The sequence below is a fragment of the Lissotriton vulgaris genome, chromosome 7, assembly GCF_964263255.1.
Source record: "Lissotriton vulgaris chromosome 7, aLisVul1.2, whole genome shotgun sequence".
In the NCBI taxonomy this organism is placed as follows: Eukaryota; Metazoa; Chordata; class Amphibia; order Caudata; family Salamandridae; genus Lissotriton; species Lissotriton vulgaris.
In genome coordinates this window covers 24,186,536-24,197,307 of record NC_141695.1, presented here as the reverse complement: position 1 = coordinate 24,197,307, position 10,772 = coordinate 24,186,536, and the positions used below count along the sequence as shown (strand labels likewise).

Sequence of the window (10,772 nt, the reverse complement as noted above, 5' to 3'; positions counted from 1 at the left end):
TTCTAGAGGTAGCCATGGCAACAAAGAGGCATCACCGACTCCGGTGAGGCATCTGCAGTCCTGGAAGCTTTGACGGGGCCGGGCATCCGGGCATTTGAACCACCAGGCACGTGGCTAGCCTGCCCTGCCTTCAGTTTCATTGGTCTCTGATATTGCTACTTTCAGCGCGCCACTGTCTATTGAGCTTTCACGTCTGCCCAGCGGATGGTGATGCCACCCCAAGCCCAATATGGTGATGTATAGTTTTAAATAGTGACCTGTCTATATTAAACACTTATATTTAGTGGCTGAAGTTGCCCAAAACGTCAAACCACAGCCCAGCCCATGACGCATGTAGCAGTCCTACTGGGTTTCATCTTTTCGATGCATTCTTCTGAGTCCGCCAATTTTTGTTTCAGCAGCAGAGATAACCACTTCCTCACACACCACAGACAGTGGAACGACACCATCGCCGAAGCCTCGCTGACGCGGACCACTTGAGCTGCTGGTTGTTCATCACCTCCAGGAATGGAGAAGAGGTACCAATAATACGATGCACTGGGCGGAGGAGAAGAGGGCGGCCAGGGACAAGACCCCCAAGCTTCCATCTTGAAAAGCAGCTTGCGTCATGTATCCACGCATATGAGTCAAAGGTCAGAAGAGGTAAGATGAATAAAAACCCTTTAAATATGTAAATAGGAGTGAGGTAAGAAGAGGTTCACAAACGCTAGGGTGCGAACACAGGGAGTTAGATTAACCCTATGAAGGACACTCCTTACCCTTTCACCTTTTAGTATGCATCTCAGCTCTCCTTTCCCCATTGGTTTCCAGGTTTCTTTCTTCTCTCTTATGGTCCTCCGTAATGTCTCCTTCGTCTCTCTGTCGTATCCCCCTTCTATCCCTTCACCCCACCCCCTACCCCTCTACGCTCCCTTCTTCTCGCCTTCTACCCCTTTAATGTTTTTCTGTTGAGACCTAGCCATTTGACCGATGCCCAGTGGAGCTACCTGATAGCTGAAGAGGAGATAGGCAGTGGGTTCCCCCTCGGCCGTCACCTACGCAGCCAGACCATGGGCAGACTTTCCCTTCGTCTCTCCGCTGTATCTATACCCTACCACTTTTGCCCTCACCCACTTTCCATTCCTCACCCCATTTTCCTTTTCTTCTATGCTCCTTAAAAGTTTTTACTGGTATCTTGGTAACTTGTAACTGATGTAAGTTTGTAACTATGTTGTAACCCTATGTAAAGCGCTCTGATATCTTCAGGTCTAGCAAGCGCTATATAAAACTCTTTAAATAAAATAAATAGCCCTGCCTTCTGCTCCCTCGTTGGTCTTCATTCTCTGGCGTCCCTTTCTGTTATGTTTCTACTCTACCATTTTTACTCCTCCTTACACCAGGTAATCTCTACTCATTGTTGTTTGGTCTTTTTTCTGCTGAGTGTCTGAGTGCCTGTAATCATTTGTATTGGTTATATTCCGTGCTCTTGATCAATGAGTGTCTCTGTAAACATCTGCATTGGTTACAGACCACCCTGTTCATCAGTGAGTGCCACTGTAAAGATGTGTATTGCTTACAGCCCACACTGCTGATGAATGAGTGCCTGTAAACATTTATATGAGTGACAGCCCAAGCAATGGATCAATGAGTGACTGTAAACATTTGTATTGTCATAGCCCGTGCTGCGGCTCAATGAGTGTCTTTCTAAACATTTCTTTTGGTTACTGCCCATACTGTGGATCAATGAATGTGCCTGTAAACATTTGTAATGTTTACAGCTGATGCTGTGGATCAATAGTGTCTCTATAAACATGTTTATAGATCACAGTCCAGGCAGATAATTAATGTGTCTCTGTAAACATTTGTATTGGTTACAACCCAAGTTATGGATCAATGAATGCCTCTCTAAAAATATATATTGTTTACCGGCCACACTGCTGATTAATGAGTGTTTCTGAAACATTTGTACGGGTGACAGCCCGAGCTGTGGATCAATGAGTGTCTCTGTAAACATTTGTATGGGTGACAGCTCAAGCGATGGATCAATGAGTGTCCCTGTGTACATTTGTATGGGTGACAGCCCAAGCGATGGATCAATGACTGTCCCTGTAAACATGTTTACGGGTTACAGCCCAAGCTGTGGATCAACAAGTGTCCCTGTAAACATTTGTATGGGTTACAGCCCAAGCAATGGATCAATGAGTGTCCCTGTAAACATTTGTATGGGTGACAGCGCAAGCGATGGATCAATGAGTGTCCCTGTAAACATTTGTATGGGTGACAGCCCAAGTGATGGATCAATGAGTGTCCCTGTAAACATTTGTATGGGTGACAGCCCAAGTGATGGATCAATGAGTGTCCCTGTAAACATTTGTATAGGTGACAGCCCAAGCGATGGATCAATGAGTGTCTCTGTAAACATTTGTATGGGTGCCAGCCCAAGCTGTCGATCAATGAGTGTCCCTGTAAACATTTGTATGGGTGACAGCCCAATCTGTGGATCAATGAGTGTCCCTGTAAACATTTGTATGGATGACAGCCCAAGCGATGGATCAATGAGTGTCCCTGTGTACATTTGTATGGGTAACAGCCCAAGCGATGGATCAATGAGCGTCCCTGTAAAATTTCTATAGGTTACAGCCCAAGCTGTGGATTAATGAGTGTCTCTGTACACATGTGTACGGGTTACAGCCCAAGCTATGGACCAATGAGTGTCCCTGTAAACATGTGTACGGGTTACAGCCCAAGCTGTGGATCAATAAGTGTCCCTGTAAACATTTGTATGGGTTACAGCCCAAGCAATGGATGAATGAGTGTCCCTGTAAACATTTGTATGGGTGACAGCCCAAGCGATGGATCAATGAGTGTCCCTATAAACATGTGTATGGGTGACAGCCCCAGCTGTGGATCAATGAGTGTCTCTATAAACAATTGTATGAGTGACATCCCAAGCTGTGGATCAATGAGTGTCTCTATAAACATTTGTGTGAGTGACAGCCCAAGCTATGGACCAATGAGTGTCCCTTTAAACATGTGTATGGGTGACAGCCCAAGCGATGGATCAATGAGTGTCCCTTTAAACATGTGTATGGGTGACAGCCCAAGCGATGGATCAATGAGTGTCCCTATAAACATGTGTATGGGTGACAACCCAAGCGATGGATCAATGAGTGTCCCTGTAAACACTTGTATGGGTGACAACCCAAGCGATGGATCAATGAGTGTCCCTGTAAACACTTGTATGGGTGACAGCCCAAGCGATGGATCAATGAGTGTCCCTATAAACATGTGTATGGGTGACAACCCAAGCGATGGATCAATGAGTGTCCCTGTAAACACTTGTATGGGTGACAACCCAAGCGATGGATCAATGAGTGTCCCTGTAAACATTTGCATGGGTTGCAGCCTAAGCTGTGAGTCAGTAGATGCCCCAGTAAACATTTGTATTGGTTATAGGCCACACTGATGATGAATGAGAGTTTCTGTAAACATTTGTATGGGTTACAGACCACCCTCTGGATCACTGAGTATCTCTGTAACCATTTTAGTGGGTCAAAGCCAACACTAAGGATCAAGGAGTGTGCCTGTAAATATGTGTATTAGTTGCAGCCGCAGCTGGCCAATGTGTATCCCATGCTGCGGTTCAACAAGTGTCTCTGTAAACATTTGCAATGGTTACAGCTGATGCTGCGGATCAACGAGTGTCTCTGTAAACATTTGCAATGGTTACAGCTGATGCTGCAGATCAACGAGTTTCTCTGTAAACATTTGCAATGGTTACAGCTGATGCTGCGGATCAACAAGTGTCTCTGTAAACATTTGCAATGGTTACAGCTGATGCTGCAGATCAACGAGTGTCTCTGTAAACATTTGCAATGGCTACAGCTGATGCTGCGGATCAACGAGTGTCTCTGTAAACATTTGCAATGGTTACAGCTGATGCTGCGGATCAACGAGTTTCTCTGTAAACATTTGCAATGGTTACAGCTGATGCTGCAGATCAACGAGTGTCTCTGTAAACATTTGCAATGGTTACAGCTGATGCTGTGGATCAACGAGTGTCTCTGTAAACATTTGCAATGGTTACAGCTGATTCTGCGGATCAATGAGTTGTCTGTTAACATTTACATGGGTTACAGCACACGCTAAGGATCAATGATTGTGTTGGGAACTAAATAGTGCTAAATTTGAGCTGGTGGTTTCCGGTGCTCGGCACCGACATTTAATTGTCAACACTGGCATTTGTGACAGTCTGCCTGGCTAATTTAGAGATGACTGCAACAACAGTTAACTAATAATTCAATGTACATTAAAAATGACTTTTACCTGCCGCCCACTCCATTGTTATAGCTTTCGGGACCTGAAATAGTCCGAATTGTCACACTTGTAGGAGTGTGGTGGTCAGTAGTTGTGTTGTTACTGTCATTGGCAGCGTGTGGCAGGGGCAATGTGTGGCGCAAGCTGCAGTGACGTCCTAACAAGACCCCTGGTATTAATTGTTTTACAAATTCTGGCAGAAACCTCTAGTCCGTCTGATCATGAGAGGTTCTCGGGGTCACCAGGGCCATTACCTAATATTATGGATCCAGCCCAGAATATGCTTTTATCTTTATATTCTTACTTTAGAGAGTGTTGGCTAAAAGGGCTAGTTGTGGCTATTGTGAATTATCATTAACGTCATTCACGCTGAACATATTCAATACTCACTTTAAGGTGAGTATTGAATTCACTTTTTAGTGAAGTAGTGTGGCTCACTGGTTAGAGGCGGCAGACCCGAGAGCAGAGGACGGCCCGGGACCAGGGTTCGATTCCCGACGCGGCAGGTTTCTGGAGCAGGGTCAGCGGACTCGATAATTCTCTCGCCTCGGTGCCCACTCTGATCAGCGATCACACTCGGCAACTCTGGGCACTAGCTTGCCTCATCTTCACTAACGGCCCCATCAGACCGCCGGGGATGCCTGGTCTCACCCTGGAGATACCCATTAAGGGACCATCTCTCAGGGAAGCCAGGAAGGGTTTCGCAGCGGTCGAAGCGCGGGGACACGCCGGTGCGCGTAAAAACCCAGCGCTATATGAATGCCCCTATTACTATTACTAAGGGGCTCTGGCTCCGCTTCCTTCAGCCGTTGGCTTCTTTGCTTCTTTGCTCCGGAACCATCAACGATTGCTCGAGACATTGTTAATCACATCTTGGATCAGTCACAGGAGTATATTTCAGCCTCACTCTTATTCAATTGTCTGTTTAGGTGTGTTCTTCCGCCTCCATTGGAATGCATGAAGAATTAATTTACATCACCTGACAAGCAGCCTAACAACACTGGAAAGCGAGGACTGGGAAACCTTTTAACAAATGGATGCTACCAAATCAGTTCTATCATTTTCTGTAACATCAATTGTTCAAATGTGTTTTGCCTGTCTTCCCTCCACAGGGCTTCCAGTGCAACATGTACACGCCCGATTTGTACGCCAAATAAATGTCAAACCTATTGGTTTTGCCAATGCTTATTGTTATTGAGTTGCAGGTTAGAAGGTCTCTGACTGTCCACATTCTCCGGCTCCACCTACCCTCCCTACTTCTGTCACACTCGCCCTTGGTTTTCTCCTGCCCAGCAAGCTGCAGGGTCTCACGCTTCATTCTGAAGATGTCTCTTCCGCACTGGACATGGCTGTCTCTCTCCCACTCCCCGTCCCCTCTTAGACGCCATGACAGTCTGGAAGGAAGTGAACCGAGGCTGCTTGAGGGGTCCCAGCTCCACAGCCCCCAAAGCTGCTAGTTAAAGACCAGCATTCCTCTGCTTGGGTGTGATCGAAGGTGGCCTCACAGACATCTGTCTGTCCAGCTCCAGGGCTGGCTCTTGTAGAATGGACAGACGCGCGCCTGCAGATTGTAGGAATCCCAACACCGGGCCAGGCCCGGGGGCTGCGGGCTTAGGCCGGGCAGCGGGAGCTTTACTAAATGCCCTGTTAATCGTGCACTGGGCCCAGGGGCTCCTTGGATTGAAATGCAACTTTAATCTAAACAGGGTGTAAAGATCCCTGTTTGTAAACCCAAAGCGGCCTCTGCCTCTGAACCCCCACTGCTGAGAAACTGTTGTAAATGTAAATCACACATTGATTCTGGTCCGTTTTGGCGGTGCGGCGCCCCTCTCACATTTTATGAGGCAAATCTTAATTTACCAACGCTCCGCTTGAGGCGTTACTGCGCCCGAAGTTTCCATTGACAAAGACATGATTTGCACTGGAAATAACAATGTATTGATGTTAAATAGCGCTTCAAAGGCGCACTTCTGCACTCTCAGGCGCTGTTAATTGAAGTAACCTTGTAAAGGGGATTTCTTCTCTTGTAAAACACACCACGTGACTTCCAGCTTCAAACCTCAACAGGAAGTAGAGTATTTCGGCGGTGGAGGGCTTCTAAAGACCACTTCCTTGCGCTCTGCTTGAAAAGGCGACGCCCACGCTTTAAAGTGCACATTTTACTGCGACTCTTTCACCCACAAACACCCCTTTCTCATCGCTGCTTTAATTGAGATACCGTGGGCCTCAGACGGCTCCGAGATGTGAGGGCACAAACCTTCAGCTCCTGGTGTTCCAAAACCTCCACCCGCTGATTCTTTCATGTCCTGGTTGGGATCCAAACAGGGATCTGGCTCCAAATAGCGCCTTGACGCCCTTGGGCTAACTTAGCGCTCTAGAAGTGCAATATTCATTCATTCAATCATTCATTCAATTATTCCTTCATTCATTTCTGAGGCATAAAGTTCCCATTCAAAGGATCCAGGAACTTCCATTGTTCGGGACATTCAGGTCATGTTTTGGCCCTGGATATGATATGGAGATATTGAAGTTAATATAATATGTGTATGTTTGTACAAACGACTCACACCGGAACCAGGTCCCTGTGGTAAGAGAGCTCATATCTGAGGACCACCCAGAGGATGCGTGAACCCCACCTGAAGGGTGTATCCAAGCCCCTCCACCAGAGAGACTCACAGAGGAGGCGTGAACCCCCCCTGAAGGGTGTATCTAAGCCGCTCCACTGGAGAGACTCACAGAGGAGGTGTGAACCCCCCCTGAAGGGTGTATCTAAACCGCTCCACCGGAGAGACTCACAGAGGAGGCGTGAACCCCCCCTGAAGGGTGAATCTAAACCGCTCCACCGGAGAGACTCACAGACGAGGCGTGAACCCCCCCTGAAGGGTGCATCTAAACCGCTCCACCGGAGAGACTCACAGAGGAGGTGTGAACACCCCCTAAAAGGTGTATCTAAGGCGCTCCAGCGGAGAAACTCAAAAAGGAGGCGTGAACCCCCCCTGAAGGGTGTATCTAAGCCGCTCCACTGGAGAGACTCACAGAGGAGGCGTGAACCCCACCTGAAGGGTGTATCTAAGCCGCTCCACTGGAGAGACTCACAGAGGAGGCGTGAACCCCCCCTGAAGGGTGTATCCAAGCCGCTCCACCGGAGAGACTCACAGAGGAGGCGTGAACCCCCTGAAGGGTGTATCTAAGCTGCTCCACTGGAGAGACTCACAGAGGAGGCGTGAACACGCCCTGAAGGGTGTATCTAAACCGCTCCACCGGAGAGACTCACAGAGGCGTGAAACCCACCTGAAGGGTGTATCTAAACCGCTCCACCAGAGAGACTCACAGAGGCGTGAACCCCCCCTGAAGGGTGCATCTAAACCGCTCCACCGGAGAGACTCACAGAGGAGGTGTGAACACCCCCTAAAAGGTGTATCTAAGGCGCTCTACCGGAGAAACTAAAAAAGGAGGCGTGAACCCCCCCTGAATGGTGTATCTAAGCCGCTCCACCAGAGAGACTCACAGAGGAGGCGTGAACCCCCCCTGAAGGTGTATCTAAGCCGCTCCACCGGAGAGACTCACAGAGGAGGCGTGAACCCCCCCTGAAGGGTGTATCTAAACCGCTCCATCGGAGAGACTCACGGAGGAGGCGTGAACCCCCCCTGAAGGGTGTATCTAAACCGCTCCACCAGAGAGACTCACAGAGGAGGCGTAAACCCCCCCTGAAGGGTGTATCTAAGCCACTCCGTGGAGAGACTCACAGAGGAGGCATGAACCCCCCAAGAAGGGTGTATCTAAGCCGCTCCACCAGAGAGACTCACAGAGAAGGCGTGAACCCCACCTGAAGGGTCTATCTAAGTCGCTACACCGGAGAGACTCACAGAGGAGGCGTGAACTCCTCCTGAAGGGTGTATCTAAGCCGCTCCACCGGAGAGACTCACAGAGGAGGCGTGAACCCCCCCTGAAGGGTGTATCTAAGCCGCTCCATCACAGAGATTCACAGAGGAGGCGTGAACCCCACCTCAAGGGTGTATCTAAACCGCTCCACCAGAGAGACTCACAGAGGAGGCGTGAACCCCCCCTGAAGGGTGTATCTAAACCGCTCCACCGGAGAGACTCACAGAGGAGGCGTGAACCCCCCCCCTGAAGGGTGTATCTAAGCCACTCCACCGGAGAGACTCACAGAGGAGGCGTGAACCCCCCCGGCAGGGTGTATCTAAGCCACTCTACCAGAGAGACTCACAGAGGAGGCGTGAACCCCCCCTGAAGGGTGTATCTAAGGCGCTCCACCGGAGAGACTCACAGAGGAGGTGTGAATCCCACCTGAAGGGTGTATCTAAGCCGCTCCAGCAGAGAGACTCACAGAGGAGGCGTGAACCCCACCTGAAGGGACTATCTAAGCCACTCCACTTCGGAGACTCACAGAGGAGGCGTGAACCCACTCTGAAGGGTCTATCTAAGCCGCTCCACCGTAGAGACTCACAGAGAGGTGTGAACCCCACCTGAAGGGTCTATCTAAGCCGCTCCACCGTAGAGACTCACAGAGGAGGTGTGAACCCACCCTGAAGGGTGTATCTAAGCCGCTCCACCGTAGAGACTCACAGAGGAGGTGTGAACCCACCCTGAAGGGTGTATCTAAGCCGCTCCACCGTAGAGACTCACAGAGGAGGCGTAAACCCCCCTGAAGGGTGTATCTAAGGTGCTCCACCGGAGAGACTCACAGAGGAGGCGTGAACCCCACCTGAAGGGACTATCTAAGCCACTCCACTACGGAGACTCACAGAGGAGGTGTGAACCCCACCTGAAGGGTGTATCTAAGCCACTCCACTTCGGAGACTCACAGAGGAGGCATGAACCCACCCTGAAGGGTGTATCTAAGCCGTTCCACCGGAGAGACTCACAGAGGAGGCGTGAACCCACCCTGAAGGGTGTATCTAAGCCGCTCCACTTCGGAGACTCACAGAGGAGGCATGAACCCACCCTGAAGGGACCATCTAAGGCGCTCCACCTGAGAGACTCACGGAGGAGGCGTGAACCCCACCTGAAGGGTGTATCTAAGCCTCTCCACCAGAGAGACTCACAGAGGAGGCGTGAACCCCACCTGAAGAGTGTATCTAAGCCACTCCACGGGAGAGACTCACAGAGGAGACGTGAACCCCCCCTGAAGGGTGTATTTAAGCCTCTCCACCAGAGAGACTCACAGAGGAGGCGTGAACCCCACCTGAAGAGTGTATTTAAGCCGCTCCACGGGAGAGACTCACAGAGGAGACGTGAACCCCCCCTGAAGGGTGTATCTAAGCCACTCCAGTGGAGAGACTCACCGCGGAGGCGTGAACCACACCTGAAGGGTGTATCTAAGCCACTCCACTGAGGAGACTCATAGACGAGGCGTGAACCCCCCAAAAAGGGTCTATCTAAGCCGCTCAACCGTAGAGACTCACAGAGAGGTGTGAACCCACCCTGAAGGGTCTATCTAAGCCGCTCCACCGTAGAGACTCACAGAGGAGGCGTAAACCCCCCCCTGAAGGGTGTATCTAAGGCGCTCCACCAGAGAGACTCACAGAGGAGGTGTGAACCCCCCCTGAAGGGTGCATCTAAGGAGCTCCACCGGAGAGTCTCACGAGGAGGCGTGATCCCCCCCTGAAGGGTGTATCTAAGCCGCTCCACCGGAGAGACTCACAGAGGAGGCATGAACCCCCCCTGAAGGGTGTATCCAAGCCGCTCCACCGTAGAGACTCACAGAGAGGTGTGAACCCACCCTGAAGGGTCTATCTAAGCCGCTCCACTGTAGAGACTCACAGAGGAGGCGTAAACCCCCCCGAAGGGTGTATCTAAGGCGCTCCACCGAAGAGACTCACAGAGGAGGTGTGAACCCCACCTAAAGGGTGTATCTAAGCCACTCCACTTTGGAGACTCACAGAGGAGGCGTGAACCCCACCTGAAGGGTGTATCTAAGCCGCTCCACCTGAGAGACTCACAGAGGAGGCGTGAACCCCACTTGAAGGGACTATCTAAGCCACTCCACTTCGGAGACTCACAGAGGAGACGTTAACCCACCCTGAAGGGTGTATCTAAGCCGTTCCACCGGAGAGACTCACAGAGGAGGTGTGAACCCCACCTGAAGGGTGTATCTAAGCCGCTCCACTTCGGAGACTCACAGAGGAGGCGTGAACCCACCCTGAAGGGACCATCTAAGGCGCTCCACCTGAGAGACTCACGGAGGAGGCGTGAACCCCCCCTGAAGGGTGTATCTAAACCGCTCCACCAGAGAGACTCACAGAGGAGGCGTAAACCCCCCCTGAAGGGTGTATCTAAGCCACTCCGTGGAGAGACTCACAGAGGAGGCATGAACCCCCCAAGAAGGGTGTATCTAAGCCGCTCCACCAGAGAGACTCACAGAGAAGGCGTGAACCCCACCTGAAGGGTCTATCTAAGTCGCTACACCGGAGAGACTCACAGAGGAGGCGTGAACTCCCCCTGAAAGGTGTATC

The 10,772-nt window shown here is 50.5% G+C and overlaps 1 protein-coding gene across 1 annotated transcript in view; it reads left to right on the top strand.

The window, feature by feature from the left end:
• Positions 1 to 433: 433 nt before the first annotated feature.
• Positions 434 to 10,772, top strand: part of LOC147700552 (C-type lectin domain family 12 member A-like) — a 117,675-nt gene continuing 107,336 nt past the window's right edge. The window contains exon 1 of the mRNA XM_086928449.1: positions 434 to 642. The gene's annotated coding sequence lies outside the window, so the exon portion shown is untranslated. The remainder of the gene's footprint in view (positions 643 to 10,772) is intronic.